General features: G+C 41.0%; 1 pseudogene; it reads right to left on the bottom strand.

Moving 5' to 3' along the window:
• LOC121458675 overlaps nt 1–16,607 on the bottom strand; it is a 35,418-nt pseudogene extending 18,811 nt beyond the window's left edge.
• Between the last annotated feature and the right edge of the window lie 453 nt (nt 16,608–17,060).

Raw genomic sequence — 17,060 nt, 5'->3', positions numbered from 1 at the left:
CACCTAGGAGGAGTAGAAGACTGGAAATAATCAAACTGAGGGCTGAAATCAACAAAATAGAAACACAGAAAACAATCCAAAGAATCAATGAAACAAAAAGCTGGTTTCTGGAGAAAATCAACAAGATTGACAAACCCCTATCCAAACTAATCAAACGGCAGAGAGAGAATTTGCAAATTAATAAGATCAGAAATGAAAAGGGGGACATAACCACAGACACAGAGGAAATTCAGAGAATCATTAGATCTTACTACAAAAGCCTATATGCCACAAAACTGGAAAATGTAAAGGAAATGCACACTTTTTTAGATAAATACCATATACCAAAGTTAAACCAGGACCAGGTGAACAATCTAAATAGACCTGTTAGTCGCAAAGAATTAGAAGAGGTTATCAAAAACCTCCCTACCAAAAAAAGCCCAGGACCAGATGGTTTCAATGCGGAATTCTACCAGAACTTCCAAGAAGACCTAATACCTATATTCCTTAATGTATTTCACAATATAGAAACAGAAGAGTCATTGCAAAATTCCTTTTATGAAGCTACAGTTACTCTGATACCAAAACCACACAAAGACTCAACCAAGAAAGAAAATTATAGACCAATCTCACTCATGAACATCGATGCAAAAATCCTCAACAAAATACTGGCAAACCAAATCCAAGAACACGTTAGGAAAATTATCCATTATGATCAAGTAGGCTTCATCCCAGGGATGCAGGGCTGGTTCAACATACGAAAATCTATCAATGTAATCCAGCATATAAATAAACTGAAAGAAAAAAACCATATAATCATTTCATTAGATGCTGAAAAAGCATTTGACAAAATTCAACATCCCGTTATGATAATAGAATTGGAGAGACTAGGGATACAAGGGTCATACCTAAATATAATAAAAGCTATATACAGCAAGCCGACAGCTAACATCAAATTAAATGGAGAGAAACTTAAATCCATCCCACTAAATTCAGGAACACGACAAGGCTGTCCACTCTCGCCATACCTCTTCAATATAGTACTTGAAGTTCTAGCAATAGCAATAAGACAACATAAGGGGATCAAAGGGATTCGAATTGGAAAGGAAGAAGTTAAACTTTCGTTATTTGCAGATGATATGATAGTGTACATAAGCGACCCCAAAAACTCCACCAAAGAACTTTTACAGCTGATAAACACCTTTAGTAATGTGGCAGGATACAAGATAAACTCCAAAAAATCAGTCGCCCTCTTATACACAAAGGATATGGAAGCAGAGAGGGAAATCAGAGAAGCTTCACCTTTCACAATAGCCACAAACAGCATAAAATATCTTGGGGTAACTCTAACCAAGGAAGTGAAAGATCTATTTGACAAGAACTTTAAGGCATTGAAGAAAGAAATTGAGGAGTATACCAGAAAATGGAAGGACCTTCCTTGCTCTTGGATTGGGAGGATCAGCATACTAAAAATGGCAATTCTACCAAAGGCAATTTATAGATTCAATGCAATCCCCATCAGGGTCCCATCAAAATTCTTCACAGATCTTGAGAGGACAATAATCAACTTTATTTGGAAAAACAAAAAACCCAGGATAGCCAAAACAATCCTATACAATAAAGGACTGTCTGGAGGCATTACCATCCCTGACTTCAAACTCTATTACAGAGCTACAATGATGAAAACAGTGTGGTACTGGCATAAAAACAGAGAAGTCGACCAATGGAATCGTATAGAAGACCCGAATTTTAACCCACAAACCTATGAACACCTCATTTTTGATAAAGGAGCCAAAAGTATACAATGGAAGAAAGAAAGCATTTTTAACAAATGGTGCTGGCATAACTGGATGTCAACCTGTAGAAGAATGAAAATAGACCCATATCTATCACCATGCACAAAACTCAAGTCCAAATAGATTAAAGACCTCACTATCAGTCAGAACACAGTGAACCTGATAGAAGAGAAAGTGGGAAGTACCCTACAGGAGATGGGCACAGGAGATCGCTTCCTATGTGTAACCCCAACAGCACAGACTTTAAGGGCAACATTGAATAAATGGGACCTATTAAAACTGAGAAGCTTCTGTAAAGCAAAGGACACTGTCACCAAGACAAATAGGCAACCTACTGACTGGGAGAAGATCTTCACCAACCCCGCAACAGACAAAGGTCTGATCTCCAAAATATATAGAGAACTCAGGAAACTAGACTTTAAAATGCTAATTAACCCAATTAAAAAATGGGGCACTGAACTGAACAGAGAATTCTCAGCAGAGGAAGTTCAAATGGCCAAAAGACACTTAAGGTCATGCTCAACCTCCTTAGCAATCAGGGAAATGCAAATAAAAACAACTTTGAGATATCATCTTACACCTGTCAGAATGGCTAAAATAAAAAACTCAAATGATAGCCTTTGCTGGAGAGGCTGTGGAGGAAGGGGAACACTCATCCATTGCTGGTGGGAATGCAATCTTGTGCAACCACTTTGGAAATCGGTGTTTCGGTTTCTCAGGAAATTCGGGATCAACTTACCCCTGGACCCAGCAATACCACTCCTGGGAATATACCCAAGAGATGCTCTATCACATGACAAGAGCATTTGTTCAACTATGTTCATAGCAGTATTATTTGTAATAGCCAGAACCTGGAAACAACCTAGATGCCCTTCAATGGAAGAATGGATGAAGAAAGTGTGGAATATGTACACATTAGAGTACTATGCTGCGGTAAAAAACAATGACTTCTCGAATTTTGCATGCAAATGGATGGAAATAGAAAACACTATCCTGAGTGAGGTATCCCAGAGCCAAAAAGATGAACGTGGGATGTACTCACTCATAATTGGTTTCTAGCCATAAACAAGGGTCACGGAGTCTACACTTGGTGATCCCAAAGAAGCCAAGTAAGAAGGTGAACCAAAGGAAAAGCATATAGTTGTCCTCTTGGCTATGGGAAGTAGACAAAATTGCCGGGGAGAAAATTGAGATCTTGGGGGTGGGGTGGGATGGGGGTAAGGGGAGATGGGGAGAGAGGGGGGAGAGGGGGAGAATGGGGGGGAGCTTGGGAAAGGGGGAGGATTGGGATGAAGGAAGGTTGGATGGGGGAGCACGGAAGCACGGTTCTTAGTTAAGGGAGCCACCTTAGGGTTGGCAAGAGACTTGAACCTAGAGTGGCTCCCAGATACCCAAGCCGAGGTCCCCAGTTAGTTCCTTGGGCAGCTGAGGATAGGGAACCTGAAATGACCCTATCCTAGAGCAATACTGACGAATATCTTGCATATCATCATAGAACCTTCATCTGGTGATGGATGGAGACAGAGACAGAGACCCACACTGTAGCACTGGACTGAGCTCCCAAGGTCCCGATGAGGAGCAGAAGGAGGGAGAACATGAGCAAAGAAGTCGGGACCACGAGGGGAGCACCCACCCACTGAGACAGTGGAGCTGATCTATTGGGAGCTCACCAAGGCCAGCTGGACTGTGACTGAAAAAGCATGGGATAAAACTGGACTCTCTGAGCATGGCCAACAATGAGGGCTGATGAGAACCCAAGGAAAATGGCACGGGGTTTTGAACCTACGTAATGTGCTGGCTTTGTGGGAGCCTAGCCAGTTTGGATGTTCACCTTCCTAGAAATGCACGGAGGGGGGAGGACCTAGGACTTACCACAGGGCAGGGAAATCTGACTGCTCTTTGGGCTGGAGAGGGAGGGGGAGAGGAGTGGGGGGAGGGGAAGAAGGGTGGGAGGAGGGGGAAGGAAATGGGAGGCTGGGAGGAGGAGGAAATTTGGTTTTTTTTTTCTCTTTTCTCAATAAAAAAAAGTTAAAAAAAAAGATATACTGGGCTGGAGAGATGGTTCAGGGGTTAAGAGCATTGCCTGCTCTTCCAAAGGTCCTGAGTTCAGTTCCCGGCAACCACATGGTGGCTCACAACCACTTGTAAAGAGGTCTGGTGCCCTCTTTTGGCCTGCAGACATACACACAGACACAATATTGCATACATAATAATAAATAAATACATAAATAAATATAAATAAATAAAAATAAATACAAAAGATATACTGTGGAAGGGGGAGAATCCCATAACTAACTGAGGAGGAACCTGCTCTGGGCAGTAGGGCAGGCCCAGGGAGGATTGACATATTCCCTATGGAGATTCGATATGGACACTTCTCAAATGTGCAACCTGCTCCCTATTTTCCTGCTCCACTTCACTCTCTTTGAGCATGCCCAAGGGTAGGTGGGCACGGATGGTAGGAGGCTTTTTTTAACCTAGAGCTCTGGAGGGCACCAATCTGTTCATCTTGTTTCCTTCCCTCATCTTCTTTCTGCTTTTTGGAGTCCCGGCCTGTTCCTGATTTACCAGGTCAAGGAATAGGCTACCCTTCTTTCCTTGGGGTTCCTGCCTCTCCAGTTTGTCTGCTGCATTTTTTTGGTGGCATTTTGTTTATTTTTCTGTCTTGAGTGTCTTTCTTTGCAGATTTTTGTAGCGGGAAGAACTCACTCACAGTGGATTCAGTGTAAATTCCACTTACCCCTGGGGAAATACACTACTATGTTTTGGGAAGTTTTGCACTGTGGTTTTTGTTGTTGTTTATCAGGTGTTGTTGTTTTGTTTTATTTTTGTTTACATTTTTCCCTTTTATTTGGAGGGAATGGGAAGAATTGGGAATAAGGAGGTGGGATTTGCATTTCCCTACCACAGGGCAGGGAAATCTGACTGCTCTTTGGGCTGGAGAGGGAGGGGGAGAGGAGTGGGGGGAGGGGAAGAAGGGTGGGAGGAGGGGGAAGGAAATGGGAGGCTGGGAGGAGGAGGAAATTTGGTTTTTTTTTCTCTTTTCTCAATAAAAAAAAGTTAAAAAAAAAAGATATACTGGGCTGGAGAGATGGTTCAGGGGTTAAGAGCATTGCCTGCTCTTCCAAAGGTCCTGAGTTCAGTTCCCGGCAACCACATGGTGGCTCACAACCACTTGTAAAGAGGTCTGGTGCCCTCTTTTGGCCTGCAGACATACACACAGACACAATATTGCATACATAATAATAAATAAATACATAAATAAATATAAATAAATAAAAATAAATACAAAAGATATACTGTGGAAGGGGGAGAATCCCATAACTAACTGAGGAGGAACCTGCTCTGGGCAGTAGGGCAGGCCCAGGGAGTAAGACAGGATTGACATATTCCCTATGGAGATTCGATATGGACACTTCTCAAATGTGCAACCTGCTCCCTATTTTCCTGCTCCACTTCACTCTCTTTGAGCATGCCCAAGGGTAGGTGGGCACGGATGGTAGGAGGCTTTTTTTAACCTAGAGCTCTGGAGGGCACCAATCTGTTCATCTTGTTTCCTTCCCTCATCTTCTTTCTGCTTTTTGGAGTCCCGGCCTGTTCCTGATTTACCAGGTCAAGGAATAGGCTACCCTTCTTTCCTTGGGGTTCCTGCCTCTCCAGTTTGTTTGCTGCATTTTTTTGGTGGCATTTTGTTTATTTTTCTGTCTTGAGTGTCTTTCTTTGCAGATTTTTGTAGCGGGAAGAACTCACTCACAGTGGATTCAGTGTAAATTCCACTTACCCCTGGGGAAATACACTACTATGTTTTGGGAAGTTTTGCACTGTGGTTTTTGTTGTTGTTTATCAGGTGTTGTTGTTTTGTTTTATTTTTGTTTACATTTTTCCCTTTTATTTGGAGGGAATGGGAAGAATTGGGAATAAGGAGGTGGGATCTGCATTTTGTTTATTTATTAACCTCAATTACAAGAGATGTGTTTTTTTTTAAATAATGTGTCATGAGGAAAGCTGTTTATGAAAAAAAGAAAAATGATTTAAAATTTATTTTCTCCTACATGGATTATGGCCCAAGGTGTGAATTACGCTCCATCTACCTGCCCAACACAATACACACCTGAGAAATCTCTGCAGATCAGAAACTCCTTTGTTCCCTGGAACAAGCTTCACTGGATCACACCATTGCAGCTAGTGGCAGCATCACATTAAAAGCCTTCTAATCATGCATTACTAGAAGATCAATATCATCATTTCCTACCAGTTCCTAAACTATTTGTAATCTTTATAACACAAATCTGAAATTGGAATGCAATATTGAGAACTTCTGGAATCTAGACCTTCAGTTTTCTAATCTCTCTTCCCATTGCACACAAAGAGCAGTGTCCATGTGTGTAAAAGACAATCACCATCATATCCTGAATTTCCAGAGACTCCCCTGCCCCAATAAATTCATATACAGGGAGACTCAGAGGACAAGGGACACTGCCAACATGAACCACATGGACCAACATAACTACAGTCTGCCTCATGATCAGTCCAAGGCACAGCAGAAATGACAGTTCAATAGGCCTGATTGCCCAACAATCACCACGGTATAGCTTGTGATCTTCCTTACTACTCCTACTGCAGAGGCAGAATAGAATCATGGAAAGAACCCACAAAGTGTCTGCTACTAGTACTCCCGATTGCTAACCCTTCCCAGAATTCCTCACAGGCTAGGGCCACCTATATGGGCCTCACATTATTAGCAGCTCCTCTATAGGAGGATCAGAGATCAAATGACTCAGACAGCAAATTCCTTCCAGTTCTGCCCTCCCAGCCCAGCATACAGTGCCCTAGTTTAGAAAGTTTGTATTTAACACATAATTCGACTCTCCTACACCACATCCTGTTTCCAAAGCACAGGGTCCTCTGTGTGCACATTGCATTGCACACTCACTTTCCAGTGCAGCCATCCCATTGCGTCAGAGATGGGAAATCCTGAAGACAAGCACAGGTCACATTCATAAAGTAATCACTGTTCCTGTATAACTGTGGTTACTTTGTAACTGTTGTTAAAGAAAAACAAACCATGAATTAGAAAACAATCTGGATCATGTTAGGGCTTGGAGGGAGCAAAGACAATGTGAATATGATGTAGTTTTAATCTCAAAAATTATTTTGAAAAGTTGAAATAGGCTAAAAGCCATGTCCTCCAGAGACTAGGGATTTGTATTAGAGCACAATAAATATTTGTCATGTATTTTCCCTAAAGATGAAGGTCTGAATCCAGAAAAGTAACAGTCCTGTTAAGCAGGGACACAATATTTTACCCAGATCATCTATTTTGGATGAACTATTGTAATATTGCAATTAGGGTCAGCCCCACACCCAGATTGCCATTGTCTGTGAACTGCAAACAATGGTCAATCACGATAATAATACAGCATCGCAACTGATCAATCAGGGCTACCTGATTCCATGTAAGTAATCTCAGTTGAAGGAGGAAAGCTCTCACCCTCAGGCCCACCTCTCACTTCCTGCACTGTCTCCACCAGCTTCAAAGTTTGTCAATGAGTTCAACTCTTATACCAATCCCTCTTCATTTCTAAGTCCCCAATAAAAGCCAGAATGATTAGCAGACACTCATTAACTGCTCTGTTTTTCTTTCTCACTGACTAGAGAAGGACAAACCTGGAAGGAGTTGCAGGACTGTCTTCCCAGAACCGGCAACAGAGGCATGATTAGATGTTCAAAATAATTCTCAATTACATAGCAAGAGGCAAGCCTAAAGTATAGGAGACATTGTTCTACATAGAAATCAACATAACTTGAAAGAAATGAAATGAAACTCTCAATGACTTAGAAACAATGGAGAACAGAAACAAATAGAGATAAGAGAAGCAATAAACATAAAGAAAGTATTTGAAACTTATGCCAAAAAGTGATTTTTAAAGTGATGATAATAATGCACTTTTAGCTGGACAGTGGTGGTACACGCTTTTAATCCCAGCACTCAGAAGCAGAAGCAGGCGTATCTTTGTGAGTTTGAGGTCAGCCTGGTCTACAAGAGCTAGTTCCAGGACAGGCTCCAAAGCTACAGAGAAAGCCTCTCTCAATACACCAAAAAATGCACTTTTGAGATTAAATAAAATTTTCTATATTGACTTTAAAAAAGAGTAGGCTAAGAGAGACTTACATACAGTCTTAATCTACATGGGAAGTATAAAGTATAAAAAGACAAGATCTCCTGAGTAAATTGGGTACATGGGGACCTTGGGAGAGGGTTGAAGATGGGAGTGGAGAGGGAGGAAGTGAAGCATTGGAAATTGTAGAGATCAGTAAATTTCAATTAAAAAAAATATCGATCATATCTGCAGAGGATGGTTCCCTAATTGCAAATTCAATGTTCCTTGACTCAAGATAACCTTCCTAATCTGGACACCCATACAATCTGGTCTGTGTTCATTCACATGACATTAATTTACACATGCTGGGCAATTACAAACCTCTCCTGCTACCAAGGTCAGGCCCTTTTTCATAGTGGTGGCTCCAACAGCTGATTGCCTATGCTGTGCCCCCTGAAGTGCATGCAATAATCTATTCTTCCTATTGTGGTCTGAGGACAGAAGAAATGCTCCATATGCAAATCCTTTTCCTGTGACTGTGTTGGCAGTCAACTACATGGCTCAAATGCATTAATTTATTTTATTTTATTTAATTTTAATGTATTGGTTTTGAGACAGGGTATCGCTGTAGCTTTGGTGCATGTCCAGGAACTAGTTCTTGTAGACTCTGCGTGCACCACTACTGCCAGGCAAATACATAATTTTAATACTGGAACTGGTACAGTCATTTAAGAACTTTGAAGGCGTAATATAGAGGACACTCAAGGTTGCCCAGGAAAGCAACAGACAGGGACCAAGGCCACCTGAGTCAACACAACAGAAGTTGTCTCAGAAACAATATTTCTATTGGGATGGAAATGCAGCTCTTCTAGAATTAATATGACTTTCTACTGAGAAATCACAAAACACATTTAGAAGATTAATAAAGAAAAGTCTCTTTAATGATCTCTGTCCAATGCTCAAGGGGAGCTAGGTTAGACAGATTTTGCATTCAATATATGCCGTTATCCATAAGTATCCCTTAAGATAATGATCCAGATTATAGTTTGAACAATTGAAATAGAAACAGGCAACTTGTCAGTCTAAATATTTAGGCAAAAGTATTCTCAGAATATTCTCTTAAGTATGCCAATGACATGTTACAGCAGGTCATTCTTAACTGACAGGGTTCTAAGGTGAAGATCATGAGAGAGGAGAAAAACTGGACTGAACGAGTAAAAGATAAAAAAGATAGGGTGGGGAGATGTTGCAGAAGATATATCCCATACCCAGTAAGATTCTGAAGAAAAATAGCATCTTAGTTGGGCAGTGGTGGGGCACTCCTTTAATCCCTGCACTCGGGGATTTTTCGAGATGGGGATTTCTCAGTAGCTTTGGAGCCTGTCCTGGAACTCCTGTAGACCAGACTGGCCTTGAACTCAAAGAAATTCACCAGCCTCTGCCTCCAGAGTGCTGGAATGAAAGGCGTGCACCACCACTGCCTGGCAACGACTTTTTATTTTTAAATCAGTGCTGGCTTCTTTGAAATAGTTTGGAGTCAAATATCTAAACAATCTGAACAGTGTATACCTGGGCATTCTAATCTCTACCAGGCCTAATTAGCATATACTTAAAGTCTGGTGTTTTAGATGCAGTTCTCCCTCTGCTAAATTCTACTTTGTGAGACTAATTATTTTTTAAGCATTGGTCAATCTATTGTATCACCAATTCTACTCTTCAACATTTTGGTACAGTAGTGGAAAGCTACACAACACGTGAGATGCCTTTGATAACCTCCACAAATTTAAATATAAATTCAGATTATATTTAAATCTTAAATGCAAAGTGCTAGATGTCGAGAAGATATTGGAGAATCTAGGCTTCTCTGAGTTTGGCAACTTGGCCATGAATGCATGAACCGTGTTGAACTTGACTAGGAAAGTGTATTTACACACAACTTCCTGCTCCCAATACTCTAAGGAGATGAAGCCACAGAACAAAGTTATTCAGAGGCCTGCCCCTAGGTTCAGGAGTTAGCAGGGACCATGAGGAAGTTCACATACAGGGAATATGGCGACAGGTTCCCACCCAGACCCATGGAGAAAACACTATAGTGTTTTCCGCCCCTCACCCTCTGCTCCTCCACATCAGGAGACAGCATTCCCTCACTCACCATGTTGTGCTTCTCCATTTTGCCAAAGTTCTCAGCGCATCGTCTCCCTGCAACAGCAACTGCACCCGGGAACAGGAATCCACTGGCACAAGCTCCTCTCAAAGCCAAGACTGAAGATGGCTGCCAGGAAGAGGCCTGCACTGCTTCTGACTGGAAGGTCACCTGGAGTACATGATTGGCTAGTGAGTCCTGAGTGACAAGAGTACCTCCCATCGGGATACAGTGTGCTTAAAGAGACAGAATACTGGTTCCTGTGCAATCCATTCCCCCTAATAGAGAACTTCTCCAGATCTGAGAATATATATATATTTCAATAGCACTTTCCCAAGGCTACTAAAGCAATCAATGTCATCTTTTTGCACTCCTAGGAACGTTCCCTTTTTCTTCCAGCACACTATGTGACTTGTATGGTACACTGTGCTAGGTGGGTGGTGTAATTTCCTCTTCGACAACACTGTGCTAGGTGGGTGGTGTAATTTCCTCTTCGACAGAGGTAAGGATGCCTAGAATACTAACAATTAAAGAGAGTTTTAAAGTTACAAAATGAAATATTTGTTCTGTGTCTTCATTCTGAGGTCAGATGAACTGAAGTTACTTTTTACATGGTTTTCACAGGGATTTTATACAACAGGAAAGAGAAAAGCAGAAACCAGATCTCGATCTAGATGATTGGTCTTTCCCCCATCAGAAAGCTGGATAATTGTTCCATTGCTTTATGGGTTTTGTTCCTTGAATTCGAAGCAAACTCCGGGCAAATGAATAATAATAAAAAGAGTAGTGGTCATAGAAATTTGAATATGTAGAGAATAATGGAGCTAGAAAGAATGTCTTCATGAGCACTGTTGTTAGCCAGCACATCTCCCTCCATAGTCAGGTGAATAAAATATGCAACTGGAGTATTCAAGATTCTCTACATCAACAGGACTGATAGAATGAATCTCAACATGTATGTAAAAAGTGGGCTTATTAGAATGTCTCACAAGCTGTTGTCCAGGTAACTTAAGAATAGCTGCCTACCAAAAGCAATTGAAGAATCCAATAGCTTGCTTCTCAGCCTTTTGTCTAAGGTCATGTGAAGAATCTTGTAGTTGTTCTGCCCACAAGGCTCTGTGACTCAGCTGGTTTTAAGTATTCATCAAAATTACAATGCAGTAGGCTCTAGTACTAGTAAAGGAATGAGCTTGGTAGCCAGAGCTAGAGCACAGAGGCAAAAAAGATACTTTTCTTCTTCAAAATACTTTATATGTGACTGCTGCTACCAGAATGTAAGATGCTGATTAAGTTGGGCCATAGTCTTTGTTGGATTCAGTTGTTTTTGTGTGTGTGATTTCAAGACAGGATTTTTCTGTGTGGTTGTACAACTCATTCTGTAGGCCAGACTGGTCTCAAACTAGAAAATCCCACTACCTCTGCTCAAGAGTGATGGTGATAGGACTGTGCACAGACGTGGGTGGGAGAGATGGCTCACTGGTTAATTGTGAACAAACACCAAGCAGCTTAAAGTGAGTCCTATCATCTCAAATTATACAGACTAATGGAGGATTTTCCCATTTCAAAAACCTTTAAGTAAAATCTCTCTCAGGTATAATCAATTCTTTGTGTATCAGATAATCCCAGAGGTAGTCAGTTTTAACTACCAAAAATATCCAGACATTTCAACAACCAAGACAGAAAAAATGATAAAAAAAAAATTCTTGCCTGCAGGAGGCACAAAGAGTGTGGAAGTTGTTGGGGTTTTTTTTTTGTTTTTTTGGTTTTCTGAGACAGGGTTTCTCTGTGGCTTTGGAGCCTGTCCTGGAACTAGCTCTTGTAGACCAGGCTAGTCTCGAATTCACAGAGATCCGCCTGCCTCTGCCTCCCAAATGCTGGGATTAAAGGCGTGAGCCACCACCGTCCAGCTTGGAGTTGTTTTCAAAACAGTATTGTTCCTCAACAAATGAAGCATGGAGATTTTATGTAGGGAGTCTGAACATGCTCATGTATCATCTCCCTTTCCTTAAGCATGCTCAGTTAACAAGTCCACTTCTAACCATAATCACAATGTAAAAGCAGAGACATTTAGGGACATTCTTAAATCAAAATCATGTAGGAACAAATGTAAATTAGACAAATGACGGAAAGAAATGCCTCTGGCATGTTCATACTGTACCATAAGGTCTTGCTTGAAATTCAAGTAGACGACACTGTGAAAAGTCGACTATCAATCTTGATGCTTATTCTAAAAGATAACTTTACCAACACCATAATTTTCACAAACACAAAAAAATAGAGAACACAAAACCAGAAAACATCAAGGAAAAGTCACCTAACAGCCCTGTATACAGTGCTTCTGGAGGAACAGTTATAATGATCTCTATTAATCTCTGAGAAGGCTGACTAGGTGGAAGACCACAGCCACTACACAGTCTACAAACAAAAATTTACACAACCCAGGAAAATAAGAAACCTGAATAACATCCAAAAAAGGAGAACTGGAGAATTGGAACAATATTACCTCTTAAATTCATTCCAAATATCTGTCGCTGCTGCCCAGAAAAGCATTTGCTAAATAAATATACTCAAATATGCAAGCACATATTATTAATTCAATTCACTGGGAAAAACCGAACATTTGACGGTAGGTCACCGAAATTACTTGGCACAAGTGAGAAATGTTAAGTCTGGAACATAGCCCAAGGCTCTGACATTCATCACCGCACCCTCTGGATGAGGAGTTGCATTAGCCTGGACTACAAATCCCAGCATTCCAGGTACAACCCCCTCAGTGAGGGGTCAGGACCTCTCCAACAGTGTATTTAGGTGTGATCCTAGAGGAGAAACACTTAGTTCCCAGTTTGCATGGGCTCCTCCCTCTCGCCCCCCCCCCTCGTCCTGTCTCCCAACATAGGATCGGTCATCAGAGGGCTCTGTACTTAATAAAATGGTAAGCATTTTGATTTGGATTCATTTTACCTAATTGGACTATGGGCTAGGATTTTTTTCTTAACATGAAGGAAACAGAGCACACAATGAATACTCTTAGGAGTGTATTAGAAGGGATGTGCACAGGCCTGGGAAGATGGCTCATCCAGCTTTTACAAGCTGTCTGGTGTATGCACACAGGGGTTGACAAGGCTACATCATATGCAGATGATAGGGCTCATGCAAGTAGAGAAGGGCTTAGCTGAGTAATATGTGGATCATGCAGGAGGGAGCCTTTAACATCCCTGGGTGCCTGAGGGCCTGTCTGACCCCTAGAACCTAGGAGTATCAAATATATGTGGCTTAAATCATTATAGTCACCACCTTATCAGGTGATGTGAAATGCCCATCATGAGCTGGGTATTTCTGGATCTATCAAGTTACAAAGTAGGACATATACAGCTGCAACCTGCTATCAAATGGAAGTGGTATATTACAGATCAGGACCAAGGAGGTCCTGAAGACACAAGGAAGGTTCATGACACAAGGAAGGTTCACTTCCAATGGTTTCTACTCCTGTTACTATGCATTCTGTTGTCAATAATACACCTATAGTCTATTCCCTATAATTGGTTGAATGAGAAAGAGATGACTAGGCCCTGGCTGATGGTTCAATACATCATGCAGGAACCACTCAGAATTAGACAGCTGCAGGATTACAATCCCTGGCTGAGACAACCCTGAAAGATGCTTGTGAAAGGAAATGTTCCCAGTGGGCAGAAAATCAAACAATACACATTTGAATGTGGTTTATTTGGAAGGAGAGATGGTCTAATCTACAACTAGCAATGAACTGATTGATGGACTTTATCCAGTGGTTTGACTGGATGCTGAGAGATTAGTAAAGAGCATGATTAGAAAATTGGTGATTGGGCTGGAGAGATGGCTCAGCAGTTAAGAGCATTACCTGCTCTTCCAGAGGTCCTGAGTTCAATTCCCAGTAACCACATGGTGGCTCACAACCATCTGTAATGAGATCTGGTGCCCTCTTCTGGCCTTCAAGCATACACACAGAAAGAATATTGCATACACAATAAATAAATAAATATTTAAAAAAAAGAAAAAAGAAAATTGGTGATTGAAGACATCTGAGGAAGGAGAATGTGAAGAATCTCTGTGAAAGGGAAAGGAGTATAAAGACCTTTGTATTCCTTATAAATGCTGATCAAAATGTTCATTCAGCTGAGGAGGAGTTCAAAACTCATTGAGACACATTGACTCTTCCATGTACAATCAGCCTCTTTTCCCATTTATTCATGTCAGTGTCCAATGGGCCCATGACCATAGTGGCCACATTGCCAAAATGGGAGATAGGCATGGGTTCAAGAACATGGACTTGAACTCATCATGGCTGACTTGGCTACAGTTTTGCTGAGTTGCCATATTACGCATTAGCACAGACCAAAACTTAGCCCCATGTATGACACCATTACAAGAGTGACCAGCCACCAACCTACTGGCAGGTTGACTACACTGGAAAACTTCCTCTGTGAAAAGGACATTTGGGCTTCAAATGCTCTTAAACCAACAGACTAGAGAAAGAATAACAACTTTAGGCAAGGTGATATATCCAGATTAGCATGGGGAAATTGGATTGCTCTTCACAATAGAGACAAGAAAGACAATATGTCCAGAATGCAGGAGATCTTTCAGGGCATCCCCTTGTCATACCAGGGCTTGCCATTAAAACAAATGAGAAACAAAAGCAGTATAATCCAGTAAGTATGACAAACTTCACATGCCCATCAGGAATGAAGGCATGGGTCACTTCTCTAGGAAAAGACCCAAGACCTTGTGAAGTGCTTGCAGAGGTCAGGAGAAATACAGAATGGGCAGCAGAGTGTGGCAGCTCTAAATACCATCTAAAGTCACGTGACTATTGCAGCAATGAGAACTTTAACTGATATGAGTGCTTCTGTTGTATTTTGTTGACAATGTATTTGTAAAGTTATTTCTATGTCCTTTAAATTTCCTTATCATATGTTGCAACATCAATTAAGAGAATATTTGTGGTTATCAGAACTTTGAGATACTAGAATGATATCCTCCATGAGACCTTGCCAATATTCTAAATATATAATCACTTGTATTTGACATAATTATGTTATGTTTAGTCATAATTACAACCCGGTTATTGATTTTCATTTGGAAATTAATAAGGTGATATGATTGTATGTCATGTTGACAATGAATTGATTATGACAGTTGTTCTTGGTTTTCAACTGTATTATATCGGGAATGAACTACAATTCAAAACTGGAGGGCACAGTTGTGATCTGTACCTTAAGGGAGGAGGACCACAGGCCAATGATCCAAATAGTAAGGATGAATGACACTCAACGTTGATCTACACCTTGAAGCTAGAAGGCACAACTTCAATTTGTGTCACACCATGCTGGAAGGACAATGGAAGAAGAAAGATGGGGTATTATTTCTCTCTACCAGGGAGCCTTGAGTGCCAGCCTCGGTACCCCCAGAATGCTTAGAATTGGATGTGTACAACAGGCAAGTATCTGAGTGTAAAAGTTAAACTGAAGTACATTACCACTGCATCTTCTTTATTTTTCATGTAAGGGGAGAGAAATAAAGTGAAGAAGGGAAAAAAAAGAAAAGAAAAGAAGAAGAAGGAGGAGGTGAAGGGGAAGGGAAAGAAGGACAAGGGGAAGGGAATCAAGGGGAAGGGGAACAAGGGGAAGAGACTAAGAGGAAGGAAAAGGAGAAGGAAGGAGAGTAAGTGGAAGAAGTAGAAGTAGTGAGGAGAAGAAGAGTAAGAGTAAGGGCTGGTCTCCATGAGGTTTCTAGTCTTTACAGACACTGTTGGAATATTCCCCAAGCAAGAACAATGATAATAGGCATATCAGAATGACAAAAACAGGTAGAACCAGACAAACCAGTACTCCTGAACAGGTGACCTGAGCCAAGAAAGAAAGAGCTAGCAGTCAAGGGGAATACCTGACATTCCAAACCATTAGATAAAGTTAATAAACTTGCCTAAATCCTGGATTCACCCATTCTCCTTATCTAATCTCTTTGTGATAACCAGTTTTGGGACTGCCCAGATTTGTTTTTTAGTAAAGGTGGGGCATGCTGTCTTACTGCTCAATGCCTGCCTTCTATAGAAATTTCTATGTGGTCTGTTAGAGGGTAAATTTGTGGGACTGACAAATGTCAATTTGACTGTTAGAAAAAGGAATGAATGTTATCACTCTAAAGCCCACTGGTGTGGGGAAGCAAGGTCACACCATTGCGCTGCAGAAGTCACACTGCTGAGGTGTTTGGGGAAGAATCATGGCTCCACAAAGTTAACACAGAAAGGTATGACAGTGACTTTTCCAAAAGAGAAGTGTTTCCGCAGCTCAGCAAAATAGCTTGTTCCATGTTTGGGTGGATGTATTCACTTCCTGTGGATCTGCCTAGTGCTCTGTCACATATGCATTTCCTGTATAGTCATGGGGTCTTCAACATCTCTGCATTCCCTTACCTCGTCAGCACAGGTATTCCTTCATTGTCATTGAAGTCTACTTCTTTGAGATTCCAGCATATACACAAAACAGCTGAGAAAACCCGGTCTTGTCGGTCTGAGGTAGATTCCTGAACCTTCCTTTCACTGACAGCCATTTTTGGACTGCACTCTGAAAGTTATTCCCCCAAAAATCTTCATATGATCACAGATGATAGATAGATAGATAGATAGATAGATAGATAGATAGATAGAAAGATAGATAGATGGTAGATAGGTAGGTAGATAGATAGACAGACAGACAGAAAGGCAGATAGATAGATAGATAGATAGATAGATAGATAGATAGATAGATGAATGGAGAGGGATTTGGTCCATAAGTCTATGACTCTAGAGAACGCTAACTAATATACTGTAACTTTTAGTCAATTAAATTTTTAAACTTTTAGTTTCTAATTTTTCAATTTATACTCTGTTGGACTAGAAGCCCAATCATTAGGGAGGAGTTGCTCCAGACACCACTCACAAAGCCTCAATTGATATAAAAGCAAGAGGATTTTTATTCTGTCATGACAGGACCCTTCAAGTTCGGGATATGAAGGACCTCTGAT

Source organism: Microtus oregoni, unplaced genomic scaffold (assembly GCF_018167655.1).
Source record: "Microtus oregoni isolate MIOR12 unplaced genomic scaffold, Mior012 000018F_ref0000195, whole genome shotgun sequence".
Classification (NCBI taxonomy): domain Eukaryota; kingdom Metazoa; phylum Chordata; class Mammalia; order Rodentia; family Cricetidae; genus Microtus; species Microtus oregoni.
This window is presented reverse-complemented; position numbering and strand designations above follow the sequence as displayed.